Raw genomic sequence first — 11,180 nt, forward strand, 5'->3', positions numbered from 1 at the left:
CCCCCCACCTCCCGTGCATCCTCTCTGATCCACACCCTGCATCTGGTCTCTACCCAACACGGAGAAGGGAGCCTTTATTTTCTTATTATTCTTTAAAAGTTTTCTTTGTAATATTTATTCATTTTTTGAGAGACAGAGACACAGAGCATGAGTGGGGGGAGGGGCAGAGAGAGAGGGAGACACAGAATCTGAGGCAGGTTCCAGGTCTGAGCTGTCAGCACAGAGCTCGACGTGGGGCTCGAACTCACAGACTGCGAGATCGTGACCTGAGCTGAAGTCGGACGCTTAACCCACTGAGCCACCCAGGTGCCCCGAGAAGGGAAATTTTAAAGTGCACATCGGGTCATTGCCACCCACCCTACTTAAAATCCTGGAATAAGACAGAAGAAACTAAAGCTGTCACAGTCTGTATGCCCCTCTGGTGAGAATTTTAAATCCTTGGACAGAACCCTTGGGTGATGACTCGGGGTAACAGCCACATGTCCTAACTGCCACTCCAGCTATCCGCCCAAGGGTCTTCTTCCAAATTTACACTTTGTCCCCTTATCTTTATGAGGAGTCCCTAATGGGTTTTTATTGAGTAAAAATTAAGTTGGCACAGCCCTCATTCCCAGTTCAGCCACTGGCAAGTCAAACATTCACCGGTGGGTCCTGTAACTTCTCTGTAATATATGATTTCCCAGGGTTAGACCCCTTCCTGAGTTCATGTCTATCTGACAAAACAGAGTCTTTCCTGTACATAGAGATTTCCTTTACAAATATATTCTTGGGTTCAAACAGTCATTTTTTTTTTAAGTTTAATTATTTATTTCGAGAGAGAATGAGTACCAGTGGGGGAGGAGCAGAGAGAGGGAGAGAGAGAGAATCCCAGGCAGGTGCCTGGCTGTCAGCACAAAGCCCGATGCAGGACTCAAACTCATAAACCATGAGATCATGACCTGAGCCGAAATCAATGTTTAACCAACTAAGCCACAGTCATTTTTTTATTGAGCCTAAGGAGTTGAAAATTTTCCATATGGTTGGACTTGAATCTAGGAAATTGTTTAAGCATTTTCCAGTAGTTTCCAAAATATATAAAAATGTGCTTATTTTCCTTCTGAATCTGTCATTACTCTGCTCAGAAATATGCTATCGTTCCAAATTGCCCCTCAAAGTCCAATATCAAACATTTAGCTCATGCTTATAAGAGTCTCTAACTTCTTCCCACTGAATGTCCACTTTCAGAATGTCCACTGTCCCCAAGTCAGCCACACTCAAACTGCTACACCCACGCCTGTCTCTCTCCCTTCACAGAATGCTGTCTTCTCACGCTCCGTACCACAACTCCAGCACGCTGACCACCTTCTCTGCATTTTAAAAATAAAAGTCATTCTCGGGTTGCTGGGTGGCTCAGTTGGTTCAGGTCATGGTCTCCCACTCTGTGAGTTCGAGCCCCGCATCAGTCTCTGTGCTGACAGCTGTCTGCTTGGGATTCTCTCTCTCTCTCTCTCTCTCTCTCTCTCTCTCTTCCTCTGTTCCTCCCCTGCTTGCTCTCTCTCTTTCAAAATAGATAAATAAACTAAATAAACAAACAAATAAATAAATAAATAAATAAATAAATAAATAAAAATAGAGGCCATTCTCCAATTTTCAAGTCTTTGTTTTAAAAAGTGCCTTCCCTGCTTGATCCCTCCTGGTAGGAATGTTCTAGTCAGTCCAGCAAGACTTTTAGCACACACGCTTGCGAGAATTTCCTCTTTCTCTCCCTCTCTCTCTCTCTCACACAGACACACACACACACACACACACACACACACACACTCACGCAAATCTCTAAGATCTGAAACAAAGACTACCATGAAGAGTGAATCATAAATCACACGAAACTGAGGGAAACACACACTTCTACTTCCAAGATCACCAGATTTGTAACATGGCAACAATTAGTAAGCAATCCTTCGATGTTATTTAACTTATCACCATGGTAGTGGGAGGAGCGACAAAGGGACTAGAAACTAGCATTTCCACAGTAATTTAGAGCGTCGTTGTCACCACGGTGACCCCACGACACAGTGTTAGCAATGTCTCCATTTTACAGGGGAGGCTCCAGGTCTCAGCTGGCACCCCAGGTACTGGCTCCCCACATCCCGTGCTCTGTCTCATACACTGCGTATGGTTTTAAATTAAAAAAAAAAAAAAGTATATCCACAAAGTGGATAGTAAAAATACCTCATTGTTCAATTCGTCTTGCTCATGTGACTTTTTTAAAAAAACTGCAGTTTCTTTGGAACGATCAAAACTATGGAAAACACCTCAAAAATCCGAGAAGCCTAAGAGGCTAAACCCCAATGTCCAAAACAAACGGTGAAAATAACTGATAATAAGAGCCATTATCGATAAGGAAGTGAAGACTTTCCTAGTGAAGAGGCAGACTAAAATCTCCACCTTTCATTTATTCCACATTGAGTACCGACTTCGTGCCGCATTTTAGGCAGAGCCCAGGCAACAGAGACATGAGAAGGAATCCATGTCTGTCCAGGAGGAAACTGCACATTCCGATGGGTAAGACATTCCAGAAAGTGGCCATCACCGGACTATAAAAATTGCTTCCGTCAGGGCAGGGAAGTATCAGCCTTAAGGGCACTGTTAGGTAAGCCGAGGACAAAAGAATAATGGGGCCATGCAGGGTGAGTGGGAAGACAGCATTGGAGATGGGAGGTACAGGTGCAGCCTGTGCAAAGGTCCCAGAGGAGGAGAACTTGGTGCGAACAGCCCAGGGCGGCTGCCGGGGCTGCAGGGCACAGGAGTCCCGCCATGCACTCTGCAACCCGCCACACCAGGGGCCATCAGCCACTCCCATCCTGGACCTCTTCATTATCTGAAATTTCTTACATCTTTAGTATAATTTTGTCAATCCAAATTGGATATGTCTTATGTTTCTAACTATTTTCTGGCAGATAGCAGCAAAATGTCTTGTTCTAACAAAAATGAATGCATTATGACAGCTCTCTGAGGATGGAAATAAAGTATATTATTCTAATACTATATATATATAATATATCATATTATATATAATATGCTATACAAAGTGTTATATATCCTAACACTATATTATATATTATATATATATAATAATATAATATATATAATACATATATGTTTGCTTCAATTTACAAAAGAGAACTACATCTGATCATCAAAAAATGTTACTGCTAAACGAGAACTGCATTCTAGCTGATACACTGGTGAACATTTTAAGATTAAAAAGCACGCCCTACTGGTATGAGATGGATGGATAGATGTAACGTTGCACATTGCACTTCCTATGAGTATTTCTCGGAATGGCATCACTGAAATGCCAAATGAAGTCTTCTATCACTTTCCTTGTGACCCACGTTCCTCTGCAATAGCAGCCCTGTTTGCCATGATTACCCAGATGCAAGGATCACATACAAGTTAGCTATATTATGATAATGATGCACTAAATATGGAAACTATTTATTGTTATGGAAACTTCATCAAAGTGATAATTAAGTGCTGTTAAAATTTAGAAGCATGTTGCATACTTTTACACTGTCGCGATTACTAAGATAAAATACTTGTCAGGTGTCAGGAAACAGAACTCAGGATCAGAAAATGGAAAACTGAAAGCCATTAGAGAAGAAAATGAAGCAATGCTATTGAATAAGCATTTGGGGATAACAAATGAAATGTTGGGGAAAGCGCACATCATGTTATCCCAGCAGGCATGAGGTGGAATTTACCATCGGCTACTTCCTCGTCCGCTGTAATGTACAAATTGTATGAAATGTTGGAAAAGAAAAACCAGATGAAAATGCATCAGGTTAATTATTATATCCTAGTGACTTTGAGTTCCTAATTATTTTGATTATTTTTTAAAACTTTTAATTAGGTTCAACAATTTGGTTTATATCACTAGTGTGGAATGATTTCATGTTTTTAATCATTCCTGTTGAGAAAATGTAGTATTCCAAATTACACCTTTTTAATTGGAGAATGGTCTTTTTTTTCTAACTCTCACGAACGTGCTTTGTGGACTGGGGGCGGCCTGGGGCTGAAACACAGGGCGCTGGGGGCCATGGAACTGAGCAAGCTGAGACCATCACAGATTTCTTAAGTGTGCAAACAACTCTTAATTTAGCTTTTAACAGGCAAATGAAATCAACTGAAGGCTTTATTTTCTTTAGCTCTTCACAAAAAGAAAAAAAAAGCAACACATGGGATAGCAAAAGAAAAAGCAACAGCTGTTCATTAAGTGAATATTACATGTCCGCGTCGGGCATGGCATTTTATGCCAATGTGTATGCAATAAAAATGAAGAAAGCAGAGAATGGCGTTTAAAAAGCTTTTAAATTTTCAGCAACTTTGGATCTCCTGCTGCCTTGGTAGAATGTAAAAGGTTATATGAAGGTGGTGGGCAAGGACCCCCAAACTGGGCTTGGGGATGGGGGTGGGAACAGAGCAAGGCAGATGGCACAAAAGCTCAAGGTCTCAGGACACTCGCTATCGGGAACAGCTTCAGCTCTCCACCCCCAACCCCCATCCCGCGCGTTTTCTATCTTCCGCGAAGCCTTCTCTACAAATGCAAGCACGCTTGTATTCTTTCTGTCTTCACCGTGCCCACCGTTTTGCCCTTACTCGTTTCTCTTGACTGCTCCTGGTGATGGTCGCACGTGAGTACACGAGGCTCTTTCCTGCAACTCACCAGCTGCACGAGAGGCCTCTGTCTGCAGAGTTCAATGTGTGCGTATGCTGGTCCCATCAGAGGTACTCGCCGGCCTTTTGCTGTCCCAGCAAAGCTTCAATGGTCGCCTTAGCTTTGATTTCTCTCCAAAAGGTGAGGCTGTTCATTGTGCCAGCCTCTCTTCTTGACCCTACCCAGAAGTAGCTACTTCCTCCAAGTCCTGGCCCTTCAGCACCGCTGACCACCCAGCACACCCCCTTAATACCAAACAAGGAATTTGTCAAGAGGAGACACGACTGTCCTCTCTTTTGCCATCTGATGATTGAGAATCTCTGGGTAGACGATCTACACTCTCTGTCTCCTCCCACAGTTGAAAGCCTCCAATCTAAAATCAAGTATTTTTAGATTTAAGAAAATAAGAAGAAATAATAATGTTCTTCCAAATATAAAGGAATAATTCCTTAAGGAGACCTTTTGGTGGCTCTTGGGAGTATCTGCATTTCCTGCAGGGGAAGAGATATCTGTCTCAGCTGGGAAGCTCCTGCCCAGTAGTGAGGGATTGTTGGCTGGTGTGTGACCTGGAAGCTATTTTCTAGGGGACAAAATGGAGTGAAGGCCTTCCCCCAAGTCAGACTAAAGTGGGACCCAAACCAGACACAGAGACACAGAGAGCAGACACACACACACACACACACACACACACACACACACACACACGCACACACACAAAGAATGGGAAATAAGAGAAAAAGAGGGAGACCATTCTCAAGAATATTGTTTTTCCGAGAAATACCTCCCAGTCCAGTAAGGCAGGGATCCACATGGTAGCGGATTCGGAACAGAACAGGCAGAGACAGAGTCCCGTGCAGCTAGAATGAAAGCTCTATTCCAGGGACACAGCCATCCCGCTTGACAGTCCCCAGAGGCTCTGAGGGCAGGGAGACATTCCATGAGGCAGATTCTAGAAAGGAGGGGTAAAGCCGAGCAGGGCAGGGCATGCACAGAAGACACTCGGTGAATGTCCTTACCCACCAGGGTAAGGGTTACACTTTGTCTTCTGGGAAATCGATGACTTGTTAGCAGAGGAAATGCATGATTAAATTTAGTTTAGGGAGGTCACTGGTCCTCAAAGTGGGAAATCTAGTCTGTCATGGACCACAGGGTCCCAGCTTTGGGACCTTAAAGGACCCCCCAAATTTGTTTGGGCCGTATGTCTGCCAGGATACTTTTTATGGTGAGTAACTTAAAGTCCAAATCAAACTGGCTTAATAAAGGGAAATTCTTGGCTCATACAACAGAAAAGCCAGGGGTAGATCAGGCTGTAGGTGGGGTGGAATCCACGAGTCCAACTTCGACAGTGACCCAGTGTTTTCCAGTCTCTCCCCTTGGCCTCCCAAAGGGGATCCCACGTCCGCTCCCACGTCTGATGTTCTCCAGCCTGAAAGACGTCTGTCAACAGTGCCACGGACACCTGGCTCCCCACTGACATGCAGAGGGATAAAGAGCATCTCTTTCCCCGGCCACCAAAGCTTCATTCCCACAGCCCCGTTCCGATTACTCACTCCCCTGAATCCCTGTGGCTCAGGTGAGGCAGGCACTGAATGGTCTGGGAGGAGATTCTATTGCTTCCTGAACCAAGTCCCTGTGTGATTAGTGCTCACAACTGGGTTTGGGTCTGTATGAATTCAAACAGCATGGTTACTAAGTCATGGCGAGGGGGCAGTGGATGTCACTGAGGCAACCACACTTCGCCAATTTCCTCCCCTAGTTATTTTTGGACTGAATATTGGCAATCGAGCAGTATGCAGAATCAACAGTCTTTTCTCCTGCTCATGAGGGCAACGATCAAAAAGTGAGAGGTGGGGCGCCTGGGTGGCTCAGTCGGTTGAGCGTCCAACCTCGGCTCAGGTCATGATCTCACAGCGTGAGTTCGAGCCCCACATCGGGCTCTGTGCTGACGGCTCAGAGCCTGGAACCTGCTTCGGATTCTGTGTCTCCCTCTCTCTCTCTGTCCCTCCCCCGCTCATGCTCTGCTCTCTCTCTGTTAAAAACAAACATTAAAAAAAATTTTTTTAAAAAGTGTGAGAACCACACAAAGTTTGATGCGGTATCCTCCAAAATGTCCTCCAAAAATTCATGTCCTCCCAGAGCCTCAGCATGTGATCATAGTCGGAAATTAGGTTTCTGCACATATAATTGATTAAGTTAAGATGAGGTCATACTGGATTACGGTGGGTCCTGAATGAAATATGACTGGTGTCCTTGTAAGAAGGGGAGAGGACTCGGTGACACACAGAGAAACAGCCACGTGAAGATGAACACAGGGAGCAGAGTTAAGGAGCTAGGAGCCAGGGAACGACCAGAAGCTGGACGGGGCGAGGAAGGATTCTCCCCTAGAGGAAGCATGGCTGTGCCAGCACCTCGGCCTCAGACTTCGTGCCTCCAGCGCGGTGAGAGAGCAATTATCTGCTGTTTAAAGCCACCGAGTTTGTGGCAGTTTGTTATGGTAGCCCTGAAACTATACAATATTTATCGCAGGGATATTTTATAAATTAAAACTGTATTCAGCTTCAAGTACCAGAAACGCTTAGAAATGTGGCTTAAGGGGCGCCTGGGCGGGCGTCTGACTTCACCTCAGGCCATGATCTCGCGGTCCGTGGGTTCGAGCCCCGCGTCGGGCTCTGTGCTGACAGCTCAGAGCCTGGAGCCTGGAGCCTGCTTTGGATTCTGTGTCTCCCTCTCTCTCTGCCCCTCCCCTGCTCATGCTCTGTCTTTCTCTCTCTCTCAAAACATAATAAACAGTAAAAAAAATTTTTTTTAGTGTGGCTTAAACAAGGTTATTCTCACGTGTAATAAGGAGGTTTAAAGTCAACAATCAGGGACAGTCACAGTGTTTCTAGGTGCCTTTGTGGACCTAGGACGCTTCTATCTTCCTGCTCTGCCATCTTGACCATGAGGCACCACATGAGCCCGAGCAGGGGGAATGCAGCCGGTGCCTTCTCCTTAAAAAACATGGTCTTACTTGTAAAGCGACGCCTTCAACAGGCCTTCTGCCTATATGTCATTAACCTACATCTGCCTATAACACATTAACCACTGTCAGACGGTCACTCTGGATGCAAAAGGGTCTAGGAAATCGAGTGGTTTAGTGAATGAAAGTCAAGAACAGCATTAGCCACATTATTAGAAGGCTTCCCTCGGTGGGGTAAAATTTCACTCAGGTTGCAGCAGGAAACCGTGTTGGAAATGGAGTTTGTTGCATCCAATGGATCTTACAGCTGAATGTGGTTCCAGGTTCTCTTTGGCCACTAGGAAGCTTAGAACTAAATCTGAGACCCACTTACCATTTTAAAGGACCAATTAACATTTGTTTCCGGGCCAATCTCACCTACTGGCTTTTAATATTTCTCCTTTGGCCAGACCACATTCAAGTGTTTATTTTGACCTTTGATATAGTCATGTATTTTTATAAACTGAACTCCTTCATCACAGGACAGAAAGAAAAGAGACAGAGATTGTCCGAGAGAGACAGAGAGAATGAGAGATAAGTCTAACAGGATTTCTGAGAGGGGGATAATGAGTTCTATTTTGGATGTTCAGGTTTTGAGATAACCATGAGATATTGAATAACGAATAATATATAGGGGCACCTGGGTGGCTCAGTCGGTTAAGAGTCCAACTCTTGGTTTCAGCTTGGGTCATGATCTCACGATTCATGAGATGGAGCCCCTTATAGGGCTCTGTGCTGACAGAACAGAGCCTGCTTGGGATTCCCTCTCTCTGTCTCTCTCTCTCTGTCTCTCTCTGTCTCTCTCTCTCTGCCCTTTCCTCACCCATGCTCACTCATCCTCCCTCTCTCTCTCTCTCTCTCTCTCTCTCTCTCTCAATAAACAAATATTTAAAAGAGAATAATATGTAGATTGGGTAAAGATTTGAAAATGGCAAATAAATATTAAATTCATGGGAGTAGCTGAGGCTACCAAGGGAAATGGTAGAATGAAAAGAGAAAAACAATCAAAAAGAAAAGGAGGAGGAGGTCCTGCAAAGAAAGAGAACGAGATACTTATTTACTCAAAGCACCTTTCTGGATTCAAGAAACACCTGCTTGGGCTGCCCATGGTTCCAAGTCGACAGTCTGGCACCACCTGTCTCACGTCTGCTGGAACTTTTGCTCTCATTTCTATTTTATCAGTTTCATTTAACTCTTTACAATAGATACAACTCCCCAACTCCAGACAGAAAGGAAGAAATCAGTATGAAATTATTTAGCATCACTACACATGTCCTTTATCAGTGACTATTGGAAATTTGATTCAAAATGTAAGACTCTGTCTATGAGACGACGACCCATTTTCCATCTGCTACTGAAACAGCCCCCATAACACATCCTGGAGTCTGGACAATAAGTCCATTTACTGTTATTCTCTAGTGAGTTTTGAAATCAAACCTACTTGGATTCCAAAATGAAGATGATGTCTGATTGCTGCTGACATGTCCCTCCTGGTTTTGTATGTGCATTTGTGAGTGTGTGTACCCATTTTCATTGACAACACTGGCAGACGATAGTGGTGCCCACCCATATCCCCTCACTCCCACCCAATTAGTGCCATTACCTGGTATTAACTGCCAGCACCTGCAGATGTTAGCAAACCACAGGTGACAGTTTCTGAGCACTGCCCTAGTTTCTGCCATGTGGTAACCACATTTGTTTTCTATGGCTGTCGTAACAAATCACCACAAGTTTAGTGGCTTAAAATAACACGAATCTATTACCTTAGATAATACGCAGTACTATTATCTTAGATAGTACACAGCTCTGTGTACATTATTAGCCCAACATGGGTCTCACCAGGTTAAAACGAAGGTGTCAGCCACGCTGCAATCTTGTCTATAGACTCTAAGGGGCAATGTGTTTCCCTGATCATTTGCTAGGGATTGCATTAAGTGTGTAGATTGCTTTTTACAGACATTTTAACAATATTTATTCTTTCCAATCCATGAACATGGAATGTTTTTCCATTTTTTGGTACTGTCTTCAATTTCTTTCTTAAGTCTTCTACAGTTTTCAGAGTACAGATCTTTTACCTCTCTGGTTAGGTTTATTCCCAAGTATCTTATGGTTTGGGGTGCAGTTGTAAATGGGATCAATTCCTTGATTTCTCTTTCTGCTGCTTCATTATTGGTGTAGAGAAATTCAACAGATTTCTGTATGTTGATTTTGTATGCTGTGACTTTACTGAATTGGTGTGGGGAATAAGTTTAAGAATTCCCTCAGCTTGCACCAGTGGGTTAACAAGGCTTAGGGCAGAAAGCCGCCATAGGGCGAAAGCGCTCCCAGCACAGAACAAAGCACAGAGCGGAAAGCCACTTCCACAGGAGGAAAGCGTCTAAGAACAGGTAGAAACGGAAAGCCCCTGCAGCAGGGCGAAAGCATCCAGAGCTATTCTGCAAGAAAAATGCCTTGTTAACCCTGAAGTAGCATGCTCTATCTGTCTTAGCCACTAGAAAAGTTAGGGTAAACAGACACGGTACCTGGTGCCTGCAGTAAACAGCCGTCTGCTTGGTGCCGTGACTTAGATTTGTCTTGACCCTAACCCCTAACACTGCATACCTTCAAAACCCCCTTTCTCTCACACACATGAGTTAATGATCACTGTTTTATTGTCTCTTTCTGCATATCCATCATGTTTATAAGCCTTCTGATCCTAATAAATACAGAGCAAGGACCCTTTCTTGGGACACTTGTCTCCTCCTGGACATTAGCCTCTCTCATATTCAATTCTGTGTCCGCTCTCTTGCTGGGTAAGAGAGAACTCCAGACTCAAAGTCTGCGACAAATTCATGTATCAGTTCTAGCGATTCTTGGGTGGAGTCTTTCAGGTTTCTACACAGAGTATCATGTTGTCTGCAAGTAGTGAAAGTTTGATTTCTTCCTTGTCGATTTGGGTGCCCTTTATTTATTTTTGTTGTCTAATTGCTGAGGCCCTGCTCATTTGGAATGTAGGCAAATTCAATTCTTGTAGTTATAGGACCAAGGTCACTGTTTCTTTGCTGGTTATCATATGGGGGCCGTTCCCATTCCTTAGATCCCAGTGTCTATCTCTGCCCAAGGTTGGGTCAAGACCCTCTCCCCCTTTGAATCTCTATTTCTTCTTCCAACTCCTCTGACCCCGCCAGTAAATTCTTCCACTTTCAAGGTCTCATGTGCTGAACTTTGTCCAGTGTCAGGCTCCTAGTAAGTAGGATCATCTGGTTTGAAACCCAGGCATTTCAGCTACTGAGGCTGGGCCCTTAACCACTCCAAGATCATGCTTCTCTAACAAAACTCATTTGGGGCAAAGAGAAAGCAGTGCCATGTTGAGCCAATTGGAAACTGAAGCAAAAAGAAAAATCAGTCTACCGATATTGCCTTTCCTCAAAGTGTTGATATTTTATTATGGATATTTTTAATTAATTTCGATTTTTAAAAAATATTGCATAAAATGTTATCTTCATT

This window comes from Acinonyx jubatus, chromosome D3 (genome assembly GCF_027475565.1).
Source record: "Acinonyx jubatus isolate Ajub_Pintada_27869175 chromosome D3, VMU_Ajub_asm_v1.0, whole genome shotgun sequence".
Taxonomy (NCBI): Eukaryota; Metazoa; Chordata; class Mammalia; order Carnivora; family Felidae; genus Acinonyx; species Acinonyx jubatus.